Source organism: Macrobrachium nipponense, chromosome 12 (assembly GCF_015104395.2).
Source record: "Macrobrachium nipponense isolate FS-2020 chromosome 12, ASM1510439v2, whole genome shotgun sequence".
NCBI lineage: Eukaryota > Metazoa > Arthropoda > Malacostraca > Decapoda > Palaemonidae > Macrobrachium > Macrobrachium nipponense.
Genome location: NC_087205.1, coordinates 62263759 through 62283758, shown reverse-complemented (window position 1 = coordinate 62283758; position 20000 = coordinate 62263759).

Here is a 20000-nt window from a genome sequence, read left to right as displayed (position 1 = left end):
TCTTCTAACAAAGACAACATTTGAACTGACGATGACGCAACCTTCTAGAGACAAAGAGGAAGCAGCACAAGATAAGCCAAACACGGTTTATGCAGCACTTCTGACTTATTTTTTGAAGGCTTATTTGGATTTCTTCTCTCTTGCCGCCCCATCGAAGCCTCAATCAACATTTAGAATGATCAACTCCTCAGACTTCATAAGATTACCTAAGATGGCACTCTTCTCATTAGCCACAAAAGCCTTAGAAGACGTAGACATCTGGCATTCTGAGAAGAGGGTACAAGGAAAATCTTCCCTTTGTATTCTTCTACCTCACCTATCTAAGTGATGGTATCAGTCTTATTTGACCAGAGAAGCTCCTTCCTTGGAGTGGCTGCCTCCTCCCAGGGGGACTTCTCTGGCCTGATATATTCGGCACGTAGGTCTGCCTTTAATTCGGCCAAGGTGATGTTTTCTGGTACAGAATTGGCACCCTTGTTTGCCATGGGAGGTTTAAAGAAAAGAGCTATGGTGCTCTTTCATCTCTAAGAATTCACCTCTAGTCAATGAGATTACTCTATAATTGCAGAAAAAGTCCACACAAGATCTGCTAGCCCAGTCTACAAGATGCCTAAGGATTGGGAACCTTTTTCTATCAAGTTAAACCGAACATTTCCTCTTGCAAGCTGTTAAGAAGTCAGCTTCAAAGACCACAACAAAAAAGTGAAAATGCAGACTCCAGCTCTTTTGGAAGAACTGGAAGGAAAAAGGGGTGGAACCTTAGATAGTTCAGGATGTAAAGGTAGGCTATTCGATCTCATTCAAAGATACACCACAGCTGGTGGACACTCCAATCACAATGACATCTTACTCAGTGCAAAATAAGTAGCATTGTTAATAAAGAAAGGGGCAATAGGAAAAAAATCAAGTTGTGATTGAAAATAATAAATTACTGTTAAGAAATTCGCTTTCACTTGGTGACCTTCCATTTATTACTTAATCTTGCATTTTATCAGTTTATGGGCTTAGGAGGGGTTTTCTTTAATGATAAAATTATTACTTCAGGGTGCAGTATGCAATCACCCTCTCAAAAGCCCGTAACAACATATATATATTGACATTGATTATATATATATATATATATATATAGTATATATATATATATATATATATTGCTATATATAGTATATATAATATAGTCTATATATATATATATATGTATATGGTATATATAATATATATATATATATATATATAGATAGATATATATTTCTCTATCTATCTAATTTTACTTTATTTCTTTATTTAATGATAGAAAGAGACATGCTAGCGAATGGGAAATTATTTTGAAGATTATGATTAAGCCTTCACAGAAACGAAGAAACAATACATTAGCAACAGGACTAGTCAGCAACAAAGTGACGAACAAATCGATAGACTAGAAGAGGGAGAGAGGCCGATATGATGCCTCCCATACGATGTTTAGGTACTTTTAGATTAAGAGGTACAGACAACACTGAGCCGAAGACTTTAAGGATTAAACCTCGGAAATCGCTGACACTCAGAAGTGGTTAGGGAGTTTCCCTTTATTTGCCCGGGGTCAGTTTAGAATAATGCAGTAGGCCAAAGGCCAGGGGTCACCTGATTGCGATCACCAAAAGTATACGAACTAGACGAACATTTTGTGGTTGTGAGGTGTTGTGACCTTCTCGCCAGTATCTTATTTTAAACGCAGTATTCAGATTCTTCTTTCGCATAACGTTGGACTAGTTTCTGAATATATATATATATATATATATATATACATATATATATATATATATATATATATATATTCACACAATATATTATATATTGTGTGTGTATATATCTATATATCTACATGTATATATATATATATATATATATATATATATATATATATATATATATACATAGGAAAAATACATGCACACAGACACGCACAATACACATACTATATATAATATATATACATACATTATATATATATCATAGTATGTGTGTATACGTATGTGTGTAGATATATATATATATGTCAAAACTTCATAATTCACTTTCATCTGGAACTTCATCCTACTCCACAATCAACAACGTAACTTGTTTGCAAGTCCATCGGGTGATTGCACTTGTCGCGTTTGAGCCGCAGCCAATGGAATCTGAATTTCGGAAGAATTTGCAGTGCGGTCGATCAAATCTACATACACGTGAACAGTTGCTCTATATTCATTTTCAGATTTTAAGAACAAACTATCTTGTATATCTTTGAGGGATACTGTACCGTAGTTGATGGTATATTTTGTTACCATTAAAGTAAAATTGTTGCAAATATCATTGACACTAAACTTATTTATAAATTGGATTTACCTCTACAGAGCAATTAGAAAACTCTTGAATAGCAATGGAAATATCCTGAAATTGTACTTCCATGCCGGAGAAAAGCCCACCATCCGTAAAACTAATGTAGATTTAACTGATAGGTATATTACAAAAAAAATCGAAATAAAGAAACATTAAAATGTCATTCTCGAAAAAGAATAAAACAAAAGAGGAATGTCATGAAATAAGTGGATAAAAGATTTGTATATATAATATAAAGAAATTTTCCATGGTGGAGTGGTTTTCCTGTTGCGCGTGTGCGTGAAAAATTTCACAAAGCTGCGAAGATCACAGGAGTCTATACAGACAGCTATCAAACAGCTGCTGAGCGACACTATACACCCAGTTCGATTTTAACGATTTCATCTTTTGCGATCAGACAGTTAAACGAAAAAATGACTTAATAGCCATCGCTTCTCATAATTTTCGTACGGTTGACACATTTCTGCACACTCAAATACATTTGATCTATATTTTTGTGAATACTGCTTGATCAATAGAATACCATAAATGGACATTTCAACTCTCAGTATAGTCTCCTCCTAGATTCGTCTATCAAATTTCAAACGACGAATCGAATCCCTCCATCCAGAGGAAAACACAGAATATTCATAACTATACATTACTAATAACGTTTCTTGGGTTCTGTATAATTTCTGAGCATCTAAAACCTCTGTTGTGCGTCAGCAGGAGAAGCTGAGAGAGCCAAATTTAAACATTATAGGTGTGGAAAATCTTTTACATTACAGGCTGCACTTGTTTTTCACACTTTTTAACAATATACAAATTAATGATCAAATTTCAGTTTCAAGTTAAGTCACCAAAGTTCAACTTTCATACATAAGCAACTACAGAGAATCAAATATGCAATTGTTCTGTCATTTTATATCGATGTGTTCACTGACGTGTGTCCTTAGCATGCGCGCACACACACACACACAATAATATATATTATATATATATATATATATATATATATATATATATATATATATATATATATATATATATATATATATATATATATATATATATATATATATATAGATATATATATATATATATATATATATATATACACACACACATCGTCTTAACAAAATATTTCTCCTTTATGAGGAACATCACATTTGGGAGCGATCCATATTTAAATAATGAGACTTTCCCTAAATAGTGACCACCAAGAGTTTTACGAGGTACGTATCCACCTTTGCGGTGCGTTTAATACAAGCCCATCGGAGATGACCGTCAAAAACATAAACAAAAGACTAAATATCATAAAGATGACGACCCCCAAGATATACTAGTCCTAGATAACGACCGCCGAACTTTGCTGGGTGTCACTCTCTAGGGAAGATCCAATTAATAAGTTCTTAGACAAATGGTGACGGCCATTATGTTTTCACAACCCACTACCTGGATCTCCACCGTCCTCTATGCTATGATGTCTTTCTTTTTAGCAGAACCGTCTTCATAGTGCATCGTCTGTACCCCTTGCTTGAGAGTGAGCGTGCGTGGACATGATTTTGTTCTTTATTGTGATGGTGCTTTCGGCATAAAACGGTATGCTGCTAACATGCTTAAGTAAATTTTTCCCGTTTCCGTAAAAGCGTCCTGCTTGTACGAACATTTTATCATGAAGTAATTATTTTCTTGTCGATCTTAACAGCTTTTTCCACGCCTTACAGCAAATCCATATTTTTCTTGATCACTTTTAATCCTTCGTAACACTCTTCCAAAATCCAAGATAATACCACCTATTAACGCGCTCAGGCCAAAGTAAAACTTGAAGAAAGTTTTCCTGGCACATCTTATTCATCTCTCAAGCAAGGTATGAAATATTCATACAGCGTGTCTTTTGTTTAGTTTGAACTCATTACAACCTATTTAAAAAATAATAATAATTGATGGAAATGGCCACTTGTCCTATTAAGCATACTTTTGGATTTCTCATATTCTAAGACTTATATCTAGAACGAATCAGGTTGGAATACACCGGCATATCTGACTTCCCCTCATTTCCAAGTTCCATGCCTTCCATACACAAAACTGACAGGGATAGCATTTCCTTCAATTCTTGATTCATCACCCAGATTTTTGTTTTCGTTCTATCGCAATAGTCACACTAGATGGTCATTATGTAATATATCTGTTGGGATATGTTATTTCGGCAGAAATTACAGTGCATTACTTTTATCTTTGTAATTGTTCGCGGGTTGATGAGCCTCACTGATATACATTAGGAGGCTCAGATCTTTAAAGGAATTGACTAAAGTACGTGTTGGTTCCTGCAGTTTCCCATAATTCTTAATTGGGTTCTGTGCGAGATGTGTAAAATAGCCAATTTTAAATTACTGTTTGTTGACTATTTTTTGAAGCAATAACCAATAAATATACAGTGATAACCTTTGTTATGCAAATTGCTGAATTCCTAATATCAACTGGCGTTCTCAGTAACTCAAGTTTTCTTGAGTACCACTCAATTTACTAGTGGGATTCAAAGTTTTGCAGGAGTTATAAAACCATATAAGGGCAGCAGATGAGTAGAAAAATACTGCAGTTTGTGATACAACATTGAAATTTGGCACAAGTCCTCATTTTAACCCCCTCTTCTGAAAAACCTGTGTCCAAGCAAAGTTTCATTATGGCCGCCACTTGTCAAAGATGGCCGCTAGTTTTTTCGATTTTTGCCACATTGAGTACATCATTGTTGAAATAAATACATCAACATTATTCAGATGATGTCTTCCTGGGTTGAAGAGTTAATTGAATATCACAAAAGCTCCCACTACTATATTTACCATTGTGATAAAGATGGCCTACAAAATGGCCGCCATGAAAGATTATGCTTGTAACTCTGCAACTAAGAAAGATAGACATGAAATTTTTATCTATGCCTACATTTATGAGGCCAGAGAATCTGTTTCCATCATGTCTATTGGGCTATTATCACTATTACATCTTGGTGACAATGGCTTCTCCCAGTCAGGCTGATATCTCCAGCATCCTGTCACAGGAAATGCTCATGCCAAGATCATGAAACAGTTCTACCAGGTTTCTCTTCCTGGTTTTGGCATAGATAGCTATGCCAATGATCACTGGAAAAGGAGTTTCCCTATCCTTTGAGTGTTAATGTACACTTGGTCCTTCCTTCTGCTCTGAAAAGCAGTTTTACTGCAGGAGCTGACATTGATGAGCCAAACCTTAGCTGTGACTTTATGTCTGCTCCATGTTCGACCATGCTAGTGAAGTGTCACGGACTTTGAGGTATGGGATCATTTATGCATCCTACACCAAAGGTACCATCAAACCTGTACTGATGATCCAAATATGCCTCCTCAGTATCTTTGCTGCTTTACCAATCACAAGTGTACCTGAGTAAAGATATATCAGATAGGGCTAAAATTTCATCTTTCTGCAAGGCAAGTAGCACGCTTCCTCCTTTCTTGTGCGCTTCTAATTCAGGGATTGCTGCTAATAATTTGTCCTTTAATCTTGTTGTATTTACAGTAGGTGAGGCATGCCCATTTGTTCCTGGTATAATTGGCATATGTCTGCAAGTGAAAATATGGCAGGACCATCTGAGCTCAAGTTGGTTTCAATGATATAATTAACCAGCTCTGATAGAACCAGTGGATATGCATCTGGTTCTTCAATGTGATATTGTTCTTTCTCAAGATATCTAAGATAGGACTTCTCCCTATTGTAAAGGCCAATGAGACATTCAAGATGGTATTTCAGTTCTTATGCCATTGCATCACTTGCACCAGTTTTTGCCAATTATTTACCATCATTAAGTGTGTTAGCACTAGACCTAGAGAAAGCATTTGATAGAATCCCAAGCAAAGTAATGTTTTGGTGCTTGAGGAAGAGGAAAGTAAAAAAAAAGTTGGTTAGGCTGGTCGAAATGATATATCAAAGATCAAGTACAAAAGTAATAACAGCAGTTGGGGAAGCAGAAAACTTTGAAGTTGGTGTTAGATTTCATCAGGGGTCAGCATTAACACCATTTTTGCTTGTACTGGTCAAGGATGTTTTAAGAGATCAGAAATGAAGAGCTGTGGGAGTTGTTGTACACCAATAATCTGGTGATTACTGATGAAAATGAGAAAGACCTACAGAGAAGGGTGAGAGTGGCCGGAGTCTTTAGAGAGGGGTCTTAAGGTGAATGTCAATACAACAGAGGTTTTGGTGAACAGTAGGGAAGATAGGGGGAGAATAGTAATACAAGAAAGAATAGGCTCCATTATAAGACAGGTGGAAAAGTTTAATACTTAGGATCTACTTTAAGCCAAAAGGGAGGATGTGAGACTGACGTTAACAGTAGGATAAAAGCTGCATGGGGGAAGTGGAGAGAGGCAGCTGGAGTATTATGTGATAAAAAAAATACCAATCAAGCTAAAAGTCAAGATCTATAGCATAATGATAAGACAACATGGGCTCCAAGAAGGAAAGAGGACGTAAAGCTTTAGAGAACAGAGATGAGAATGCTGAGGTGGATTATAGGAATGTCACTGTTTGAGAGATTGGAAAATGACAAAAAGATACATGTGTTAAGGATTAATTATGAGGAGGGAGTGAAGAGGGCTTAGGAGGAACCTGTTAGAGAAAGAAGATTGAGAGGGAGACAGAATTAGATGGTGAGATAAACTGAAGGAATATAAGGAGAGAAGAGGTTTGGTTGAGGATGATGCCTTTGATAGAAGACAGTGGAGAAGGCACATCAGGCAACTGACCCCTTAAAGTACTGATAACAGTGGGAAAGAAGAAGTGAAGAAGTGTGTGAGCACACTCCTGTTGAGATTCATGGTCATTATTTGTCGAAGCTCTGATACAGGTGTCACATTTTCCAAAAAAGATGGATGCTTAATTGTCATGACTTATTCAATGCTGTTTAGCAGGCTTTTCCTGTGGTTCACTAACTTCAGCTTTAGATCTTTGCTTTCTTGCACGATCAAGTTTTGCATTAATAAACATGAACCTACAGATCTTGTGGTATTTTGCCATGTTTGTTGTAGTGCTGCCTCTATGCTACTGTCTTCATCCAGCCTTGCTGAGTCAAAGTTAAGCAGCATTTCACCAGAGTCAAAGTTAAGCAGCATTTCACCAATCTGCTGGAACAATGGCACAATGATTGAAATCATTATGTACCCATCATGTTCAAGATTATGATGTACAGAGGCCAAGAAAGAAGTTAGACCTCCATTTTTCTTGTCTTTCTGGCAAAGACAACATGTGCTCCAGTTCGTCCTCCTTTTGCCTGTGATTGAATGCACACCTGCCATTATGGGCTCTTGACTAAGACCAAAGGGCTATCCTTATACCAACTTAATCTGATATGCACACTGATGTATGGGATACAACTAGGTGCAGTCACCCAACACCTAACCCTACCATTCATCCAGTGCCAGTTAAGTCCCATGTATCTGTACACCATCCAAGTAAGTACATGTATCTTCTATTTCAAAAGGTAGCAATGAACCAGAGCAGCAGGCAACTGGCAACATCCCCCCCCCCCCTCTCTCTCTCTCTCTCTCTCTCTCTCTCTCCACGACACAACCCCCTTCTCTCTCTCTCGTCTCTCTCTCTCTTCTCTTACCACGACACAACCCCCCTCTCTCTCTTCTCCCCTCCCTTTCTTTCTCTCTCTCTCCACAACACCCCCCCCCCCCCTCCACTACCTAAAGCAACTAAATCAGGCACATGAGCTTATAAAAAATAACATTTATTTCAGAACAAAGCATTAGCTAAATAAATACAGGTTCTTAACAAAAAGATTAAATGAAATGTTGAACTCAAAGTCCTAATAACTCGGATAACCCTCGATAATTAATCAAATAACTAACATTAGTTTAGCCATAACATTAGGCATAGTCAACATAGTCAGTACCCCAATTAAGTCACCATATTCAATACCCGTTTCTCAGATCAGTTCCCCTTTTTCCAGATCAATTCCCCTTTCTCCAGATAAATTCCCCTTTCTCCAGAACCACCTGTTAAAAGACAGGAGAACACCTCGATAAGCACAAGATTAAAATCAAAAGATCATATGAAATAGAACATCTTTGAAATAAATATTCAAATACAATCCAGCCACAACTTTGCCCAAAATAAATATGCTTACCCATTCAACACAATATTCACAATCACTTTATAATAACAGTACTGTTCGAAGAAGCCATCTTGGCTTCTCGCCTATCTTGTACAGATCTCCCACCATGGTAATCCTACACTCTCATTTTGTAGGAAAAAGCTCGCACACACGCACAAACTCACACACAATGTTCATGCCTCAGGTAACTGCCTAGAACCGTTTCACAAGTTACCTCTGCGACTGCCCGTGCATAGCGACAGGACACCACACAGATCTGCTAAGACAGCAACTTTGATATCACACCACCCCAAAAGATATGTCAGCATTCCCAAGCTTGTCACCTCTAGCACTGTCTCCAAGGAGAAACTAAATCGATGAATTCTACATTCTAAGAAAGTCAGAGCACATCACCTTACAACGGTATATTAAACATATTATAAATTATAGCCCTCTTTTATGTAACAGCAGCTCGGCCACCTAGATTTGCTAGCACCTGCCTAACCATAGCTCACATAAAATAGCTTATATATATAAAACACATTGGCCAGCTCATTAAACACCAAATATAGAAATAACTGCACATCTTTGGCAGCACAATGTCTATCACACACTATTTTCAACAGCTTGTATCTGGGCTACAACAATAGTTGAATGTAGAAAATTCTCCTCATCTTGAACTTTCTCACACTCCTGTGCATGTGATTGGTCTGCAACTGCAACTGCACAGACACGTGAAACATGCTGTAGAAAGGCGAAACGTCTCCCCGTGGAAGACAACTGGCGACTTCCGTAGTCCAAAAGCGCCGCAGAACCCAGTAGACTCGTAAAAACTCTCACATGTGGGCAACATCAGCAACATACATCTCTGCAGTAGTTGAAGGATGTCTTGCTGAAGGCGTAGGGGAACGATGTTTATGGTACTTCAGTATGTCAGTCACGTCATCAGTCAATTAAAGAAGAATTAACCCTAGACATATTTACATCTGTCAAATAATGACCTCAAAAATTCTAAGAAATACTAACTGAACATTCTCCAACTAACCCCATTAATATAACCACTGAACTCATATCTAACTAAAACTCGTAAAGGAACTTCATAAGATCGCTAAATCATAAATCACTATCACAACCCTGTAAAGAAAATATTTAACTCTCCAATTTAATTCTCCAATAATACAAAAAAAACTTGCCAACCCCATACAAATCAGCACACACCCCCCAGACTCACAAAAACTCTAAGGACCACTGTCATCACATTTAAGCTCACCATTTCCCACAAGAAAAAAAAAAGATAATGAGCTAAAAAAAAAAAAAAACGTAACAGAACCAGCCCCAAATTATCATAAAAAATGTTCTCTCAAGCTCTGATATTTCAGTAACCCACAAAATCAGTAAAAACCCTTTACTGTTTAACAGCTAAACCCTTTTACTGTTTATATAACTAACCTCCATGAAATATAATGCCAAACACCCTCCCATCTAATTCACATACCCCGACAAATTATATCTCCTTTCTAAAATAGAAAATGCTATGTAAGCTTAACCCCAATTACGACACATCTTGTAGTAAAAGAAAAAAAAAGAAAAAAAACAATAGCAACAACAATAAGAACTTTTTTCATTACAGTACACACATAAGATACATAATATACATAACCCAACATTTTCCCCACTAAATGCAATATGCATCGTTATGAAATTTGTCATCGCAACAATTTCATCGATCAGAAACGACCGGAAACAACCCCCTTACAAAGTACATCTCCGTAGAATGCCATAGTCAACATCTCCCAGAATAGTGCAAAACTCCGAGTAATCAACACCTAAGAAAAAAAGTCAGCAACCGGACTCATCACGGCATTATCAGCAAAAATCCACCTGTGAACACCACAGGTGCTCGAACAGCACTATAGATTTGTCTAGTCAGACTTCCAACATCAGAAAACCCATTATTCTTCAAGAAATTCTATACTAACACCATTATTCTCCAAAAAGTCCCAAAAATTCTATACTACCACCATATAATCACATTGCACAAAACTATCTCTAGGATATCACCAAGGTGCTCAAAAAATTGTCTCCAAAGACATAACTCCCCCATGATATTACTCCAAGTATATAAAACAAATTATCACCTATCCGGGATAAAGCACAGTAAACCACATTTCTACAATTATATGTTGCCAAAATAAACACTGGTGAATATTAAAAATGCAACATCTCCATAGAGACTCATAAAACTGCAACGAAGTAATGCCACTCGCCTCCATTAGTCACAACATCAAAGGAACCACAATAACCCCCTCTGGCTCGTAAAACCCCACAAATTAAACTCCAAAAATCATAACCACAAAAAATAATCACCACCAAAGATTAATGCCACCCATATATCACCATATTAATAATAATACCACTCCGGTGATAAAAATATTTCCCTCCATTTCACTAGTAACCACACATCACCATATCCCCCTCTATTTCACCAATAACCACATATGGAATAAAAACAAGTCTCCCAAAAATATTATTACACTCCAAGCAGGGTAAAAAATGAAACTCTGTCCCCGAAAAATGTACTCAAAGCATCTAGCTGATACACTAAAAAATATTACCACATATCTCCTCTCACAAAGGTTTCCATTTGCACCAAAAATGGCTGCAAAAATAATTGAACTAAACATAGCTCTTACTACCATAGGCCTAAACTATGGACTATCTCCAACAAAATAAAATATCAAATGGCTAAAATATTATATCTCCAATTCTCCAGTAAAATAACTTAGAAAAGCATCTCTAAGGAGCTCAATGTTACAGTCAAAAACTATAAACTCTCTGTTTAGCATAACTGCTGAAAAGGGCAAACACTTGGCAAATGAACTTGCCCAGGAAATTCTAGAAAAAAAATCATCAGTGTGCCATAACTCATCACAACAAAACTCCAAATCCAAAGTGTGTAAGCAAAGGCTTCCCCATATTTACTACGGCACTGGCCACCAGAAACTTAATCAAGTTTCCTATCTCTGGCAAAGTTGCTACAAACACAACTGTGCAGGAGGGCAACAATTTCTGGAACACAAATATCCAGAGAAAAAAATGTAGTGACATTATGTACACATTCAAAAATGCAAAAATGTTCCCCTAAATCTCACTGCAACATCAAACGGCTGAAATTATAAACACATTCCCGAACAATGATTCCAAGTCAGGAACTGAGATATTAAAAAAATCTACACAAACTGTTCAGAGAGAAAAATAAATTCAAATTCGTCAATGATAAAAAAAAAAACTTACGTCAGCAATGGCTAACGTCCAAAAGGGGAAAAGAAAAGTCAATGGCACTGATAACTGTTCCCGTGACACCTGTAACATCTGTGACTCAAGTGTAACATCTGTGACTCACGTAGACTTCAAGCAATTATCTGCTGAACCCATAAAAAAAAGGAAAACTAAATTTGTGGTTAGTACCTCCCATATTCACAAACATCACCACCCTCAGTATCATTACAAGCACCCATGTTAGTATCAGAAATAACACCAATATCAGTATCACCAGTATCACCAAAATTCACCAAAATTGTTATCACCACCATTGTCACATTCCCCAAAATTATTATCATAATAATAATTCCACTTAAATAATTCCCCATAAATAATTCTCCATAAAGTATCTCCGTAAAATATCTCCATAAAATATCTCCAAGTATCATCACCATTACCACTCCCCGGTATCATCCCCACAATTGTTATCACCTATAGCATCACCAATCATCACCAATTGTTATCAATGAACACAACCCCTATATTATCACCATTTTAAAAGTCTCCATATCCCAAACACATCTCCATTCTAAAATAATCTCTGTATCCCCAGTTATAATCATGTCCTCTACCATTGCGTAAAGGCATTCTCCAAAGCGTAAGGAAAACTTGCACCACATTCATGTCCATTTTCTCTTTACGCAAAAGAAAAAAATCGTTCTAAAAGAAACCCTACAGCATATCACATCATCTCTCAGTGGCTATTAGCTGACATGGCATGGCAATGAACTTTTCTATCAAGGCCAAACTCACCCCCTTACCCCAGCACAAAGAAAATAAAAGAAGTTCACCCTCCCCTTGGCACTACCCAGTGGATGACACTAGCCTCCCTTTGCTGGCTATTCAAAAAATACGCCGAGTGCGTATGCATGAGCGAGCGCTGTCTCCAAGCACCTCGAAAACTGAGTTGCATGCATGAAAAACCTTCACATGCATACATATGTATTAAAAAAAAAAAGGGAATGCAGCGCCTCTAAACATGTGCCAAGAAATAAAATTATCACTTTCTGCTCCTATGAGAAAAAAATGGAAATCTGAACTGCCTCTTTAACTCTAAAAATGACTCATACACAAAGTTGGAAAGAGAAGAAAAAAAAACACTAGGGCCAAAAAATAATCTAACACTCAGGCCTTCAATGAAAGAACACGAGATCGCCGACCACGCATGTAAAAAACGCCAATACCCACATACTGGCATGTGTAAGAACGACTCGACACTTGAGCAAGAAGTCACTTTGGCAAACGCGCACTCACAATGCCCACTGAGCAACAGAGACTCTCGAAGGCACCTCACGGGGTCAAAATGTGGACGCTAATTGTATATTTCCCTCCCAGTACCAAAAGGCATGACACGGTTAAAAAACCGCTGCCACCACTATAACCGAGATTCTAAAATCTCGGTTCTTCTATTTTAAAAGGTAGCAATGAACCAGAGCAGCAGGCAACTGGCAACAATCCCCCCCTCTCTCTCTCTCTCCATGACACCCCCCCCCTCTCTTCTCTCTCTCTCCACGACCACCCCCTCCCCTCTTTCTCTCTCTCCACGACACCTCTCTCTCTCTCTCTCTCTCTCTCTCCCCCCTCCATTACCTAAGGCAACTAAATCAGACACATGAGCTTATAAAAATAACATTTATTTAAGAACAAAGCATGAGCTAAATAAATCAGGTTTTTAACAAAAAGATTAAATGAAATGTTAAACTCAAAAGTCCTTATAACTCAGATAACCCTCGATAATTAATCAAATAACTAACATTAATTTAGCCATAACATTAGGCATAGTCAACATAGTCAGTACACCAATTAAGTCACCATATTCAATACCCCTTTCTCAGATCACTTCCCCTTTCTCCAGATCAACCCCCCTTTCCCAAGAGCTGCCTGTTAGAAGACAGGAGAACACCTCGATAAGCACAAGATTAAAATCAAAAGATCATATGAAATAGAACATCTTTGAAATAAATATTCAAATACAATCCCGCTACAACTTTGGCCAAAATAAATAAGCTTACCCACTCAACACAGTAATCACAATCACTTTATAATAACAGTACTGTTCGAAGAAGCCATCTTGGCCTCTCGCCTCTCTTGTACAGATCTCGCACCATGGTAATCCTACACTCTCATTTTGTAGGGAAAAGCTTGCACACACGCACAAACTCAAACACATTGTTCATGCCCCAGGTAACTGTCTAGAACCAGTTTCACAAGTTACCTCTGCGACCGGCCGTGCATAGCGACAGGACACCGCACAGATCTGCTAAGACAGCAACTTTGATAGTACACCACCCCAAAAGATATGTCAGCATTCCCAAGCATGTTGGCTCTAGCACTGTCTCCAAGGAAAAACTAAATCGATGACTTCTACATTCTAAGAAAGTCACAGCACATCACCTTACAACGGTATATTAAACATATTATTAATTATAGCCCTCTTTTATGTAACACATGAACAATCTATGTAGAAGCCCACTTAACCTTGGCTCGGGTCTCCCGCGCTGGCACCTCCTGTCAGTTCAGGAGCAGCTGTCTAAGTAGATTTACCAACTAACTGATATGGGGCTATTATGAGCATTTGAGACACTTAACTACTAAACTACACTAAAGCAAAGCTAGGTACAGCTTAAGTAAAGCAAGATTTGCCGACACTGAACCCCACGCAGAGTTACGTGGCAGTGAATCACCAATGTGCCCTGGTTGTGCACTGGCATTCACTTTTTTTATAAAACTAACACTACAGATAAAACCAACCACCACCTAAATTACAGCTAGACTTTCAGTGTATTATATTGAACAAGATGACATTTTTCCAGGCCTACTGAATCCTGAGACGTGATTATTTAAGGTTTCTGGCTGCCATATTGGATACCCTCTTTCCTCATATATACTGTGTGAAATACTTGACAGAAATACATTTTACTTTTGCTTGGTGACTGCCTAAAATATGTATAACCAAAACAAATGCATAAACACATGACCATAGGAATGTGAGTCCCAATTTAAAATCTTAACTAGCAGCCAACTTGAAACATGGCAGCCATTTTGTAATTTTGAGTGAATATCCAGTAATTTTCAAAAAGTGCCCAATGGAGAAGATATGTAACAAATTTCATGCTTGTATAATTAACTGAAGTATTTTAGTGAGAAAATTATTTTATCTGCTGCACTATATGGAGAGGTCACTCTTATTGATAAATCATATGCCTGCTTCATAATTTCTTCCATAACTTTGAACATTAAAGGAAACTCATAACTCTAAAGAGTGTAAATTTCACGAACGAATTAAATGTCTCCCTATTCTTCCAAGGTTTAGCAAAGTAAAAAGAAAAATCAAATACATTTCACAAAATGTGAATAAATGTTGGTATGTTTGCAAAAGTCTCTCTCCTTCAGAAAATCAGTGCCTACGCAGTGCATAACTGTAAACAGCAATTAACATGAGATTAAGTAAGTCTGCAGTTGAACAAAAGGAAAGGTAATTTATCAACATTTCATTTAGATAGACACCGAGGGAAAACAGGCAGCATTCAACAAAAGACTCCTTGATTAGCTCTCAAGAGGATTAATGTTCCTAAATTATCAGATAACCTTATTACATGTATTACACATTTAATAGTGTATTTCTATTTGCAATCACTCTGAGGATTACATATCAAATGGACGAAACAAAATTTTGAATCTTTGGAATTTTTATCAACATTTATAATTAAAAATGGAAATATGAAAAAGAAAAATGATAATATAAAGGTTAACAGAAAACTACAACCACATTGATAAACTTTATAAAAATGACAAATACAATGGTAATCAGACACAACAATTTAAACAAAGTAAATCAGGGCTAAGCATCAAAACATAAGAAAATTTCTTGAAATGGAGATAAATCCAAATGACGGAAGTTGCTTCTGTTATTTTGAACAAATATTTAATATCTCGAGAATTATTTTTCATTATCATAAAAAAAGTTTATCCTAGAGAGAGACCTCCTTATTCCACTGTGTACATGTTTCATTTTCGTTTTTTATGTTAATTATCGCAAAGAACAGCATATGTTAATCTTCGAAGGTTGACATGTGGTGGCTGAACATTTTAAAAGTGGGAGGGGGGTGGGGGAAAGGTTGATGAAGTGCATTAGGCAACTAGATTGATAGTCTTTTAATCACGATTTTTTTTCTCACAGGTTTTTTAATGCAACAGTACAGTCCCTTCAATTAGTAAATCCACTGTAATCTAATTTTAATGATTAGTTTTGCTTATTATGAAAGTAGTGCAAATGTCATAGAATTGTTGAATAAGGAGTCAGGACTGCACCTATGCTGAAGAAAGCGATAATGAAAGTAATCATGATGAAAAGGGAATGCAAGTAGGGAGGATACTGCACTTTGAACATCGTCAGTTTTTACCTCTTTCGATTACCTTTTTCAGGAAAGAATGAAGAAAGTGAATTTTCCATAATGTTCCCATTCCTTCTCTTTCATCTAACACAGACGAAGACATTTTCTTAGATGTGTTTTTCCGGTCGACTGGTGTATGATGAATACTTTTGAAAATGTTTTAAATCTTTGATCGTTGTGTAATGAATACGACTATCTTTGATGGAGGAGAGACTCCATTTAGCTTGCTTTCTTTTCTTTATCAAAGTCCAGTGAATAACACTGACAGATAAGGAGAAGGTTTCAAAGATACTTGCAATTTTCCCCTTTGGTCAGTATCTAAAGATTACATTTGATTTGGAAGTATTTTATTCGCATCAGCCTCATCGCCGATTTACCTTTTTTTATGACAGTGGAGTTCATTGTTGCAAAACCCATAAATATACACAGTTTCTGCATATTCCACATTACTGGAACAGCAAGGCATTGTTAATAGTTTCTCGCTCACAAAATGAGTAAGGAATCTGACACGTGTGCCCTGAAATGATCTTGGCAGAAAAGCAAGGTTATTTAGAGTGACAATTGAAGTGATCAGCTCCATCGCCCTCCCGACAACCGTGCGACATCCCATGTGCGCCATCTTACATGGCCTTTCAATGTTAATGGTTATTTTAAAAATTCACCTCGCCAAACAACGACACCTTAAAATGCATATGTTTACAGAACATTTTCTACTGAGATTGACTTTTTCTTTCATTTCCCCAAATATTTGCATAAACTCATGGTAAACCCTGTACAATATATTAATATATATATATATAGGATATTTCCCATATTATATAAATTATTATAGGTTTATATACATATATAATATATATATATTATATATATATATATATAGATTATAATATATATATATGTATACATACTAGCTGATCAACCCAGCATTGCATGAGAATACTCTGAATGACAGTGAATCATTTACCTTAGAAAGGAAGTACCACGTGGTATGGTTTCGATAAACATGTTCCCACCAAACAGAAAAACCCTCCTACTAAACACCTTAACAGCTCCTAAATCAAAACACACCCACCACTAAACATAAACACACCCCCAACAAGCCTAAACACCCCCACTTAACTGAAACACTGCACTAAACCTAAGCAATCCCCGCTAAACCACAAGACACACCCACTAAACCTAAACACATCCCGCAACTAAACCTAAACATGCCGCCCCTGACCCAGAGCACATCCCCACTAAACCTAAACACACAGCCCAAGACACACAACACCCACTAAACCTAATTGTACCAACACTAAACTTAAACATAGCCCCAACTAAACCTAAAATCTCCCTGGATTGAAACACACCTCCACTATACCTAACCACATCCCCACTAAACCAAACCAAGCTGCACTAAACCTGAACACATCCATCAGTAAATCTGAACACCATTCCATCCATAACTAACACATCCTTACTAAACATAAACACCCATCCCACTACACCTAAATGCACCCTCCAGTTAACCTAAACACAACCCATTGTACCTAAACTCACCACTAAAACTACACCTCCTCCACTAAACCCAAACACACCCCTCACTAAACCCAATTGCACCCCACCCCAAACCTAAGCACACACCACCTACTAAAGCTAAACATTTTCCCACTAAATCTAAACACACCCCTCACTAAACCTAACCACCACTTAAATCAAACACACCCCCCACCAAACCTAAACAAGCCACTCAAAAATAAACATAAATCCTACTTAACTGACACACCCCACTAAACATTAGCACACTACCACTAACCCACTCCGCTAAAACTAAACACAAACCCCCCCTCCCCACTAAACCAGAACAGAACGCATGCCTTTAACCCAAACACACCTGACCACAAAAAATAAACACCCCCAACACTAAGCAATCCCTACTAAACCTAAACACACACCCACTCACTCAATCTAAATGCACCCCGCTAAAACTAGACACACCCACACTAAACCTAAACAACCCTGAATTGTAACCTCTACTAAACCTAAACACATCCCCCAACCAAAACACCCACCCACTAAACCGAAACACACCCAACTAAACCTAAACACATCATCAGGAAAACATAAACACAACTCCATCTAAACTTATATGCAACCACCACTAAATCTAAACACACCCCTCAATAAGCCTAATGCACCCCCATTAAATCTAAACAAACACACCCAGTTAAAGCTAAACCCACTTCTGACAAACCTAAATACACATCAAACACAAACCTATACACACCTCTCAATGAACATATATGCATCCCTCCACTGTACCTAAACTCACCCCAAATAAATCTAAAACACAAACCCCACTAAACCTAAATTTACCCCAACTAATCTTTGACACCCCCCCCCCAGACCTAAGCATATCCTCCACTAAACCTAAATACAACCCATTCATATGTATATATATATGTGTGTGTGTGTGTGCATGCATGTGAATGTTTGTAAGTCTGTATGTTTGTGCCCTATAGAAATCCAATCGGCAAGACCAATTTATACAAAATTTGGCATGTGACTATTATTTGGCCCAATCTAGGTAACAGGGTAGATTTCAAACCCATACCCCCAACCTTTACCCCTACTTTCATCCCCTCTCCCTTTGTAACTTTTGTGGTAAATAAACTCTATGGGTGTATCACACCTTGTTACATGTACTCGACAACAGAAATATATTATTGACAATGCTTTTCTTTCCTGTGATTATATGTTTAGGTTTAGTGGGGCTGTTTAGGTGAGTGTGTATATATATATGTGTGTGCATTTGTTTGTATAAATGTATCTATATATATATATAGTATATATATATATATATATATTATATATATATATATATTTGTATGTATGTTTATATATATATATATATATATATATATATATATATATATATATATATATATATATATATATATATATATATATATATATATATACTATATATATATATGTATATATATATATATATATCTGTATAATACAATGAGATATACATGTATATACAACTGAGACGCGTAAGATAAAATTAACACCTGTATTTTCCTTAATAGTTACACAGGGCCCTGTTGCTAATTATAAGATTATATAGCCGGAAGGTACTCTGAGGCGTCACACGCCGACCACTGTCTTGAGACGCGCCCTGACTCGTCGACCACTTACTCCCTACTGACTCTAACTTTTCAAACTGAACTTATTTAGGAGGTCACAGGTCTCTGCTGATTGGTCTCTTATAATCTGAAAGGAACCAAATACGGGTCTTCGATGTATGCACTCATTTGAATCACCCATGCCAAGCCACCAACGATCGTATGGGCATTCGATGAATCAGTGGTATCTATTTGTTCGTTCATATATTATATTATATATTAATATATATATATATATTATATATAGATATATATATATATATATATAATATATATATATATATAATTATATATATATGTATATATCTATATATATATATAGTATATATATATTATACTACCATTGATTTACATACAATCATTAAGCTACAAATGCCGTTTCATATCCAATTCATGCAACTTCTGGAATATCCTCGACAGGGAATGATCACTGACGGGGAATTGTAAGTGATAAAATGGATCGAGACATTTCGATACCGATCCATTCATCACTTATAATTCCCATTAGGTGATCATTCCCCGTCGGGGATATTCCCAAAGTGGCGTGAATTGGCAACTGATTAGTAGTACAAGGACGAAATCATTTTATAAATGAGCCGCGGAGGAATTATACCGTAGACATAATGTATATAACTAATTAGTGAA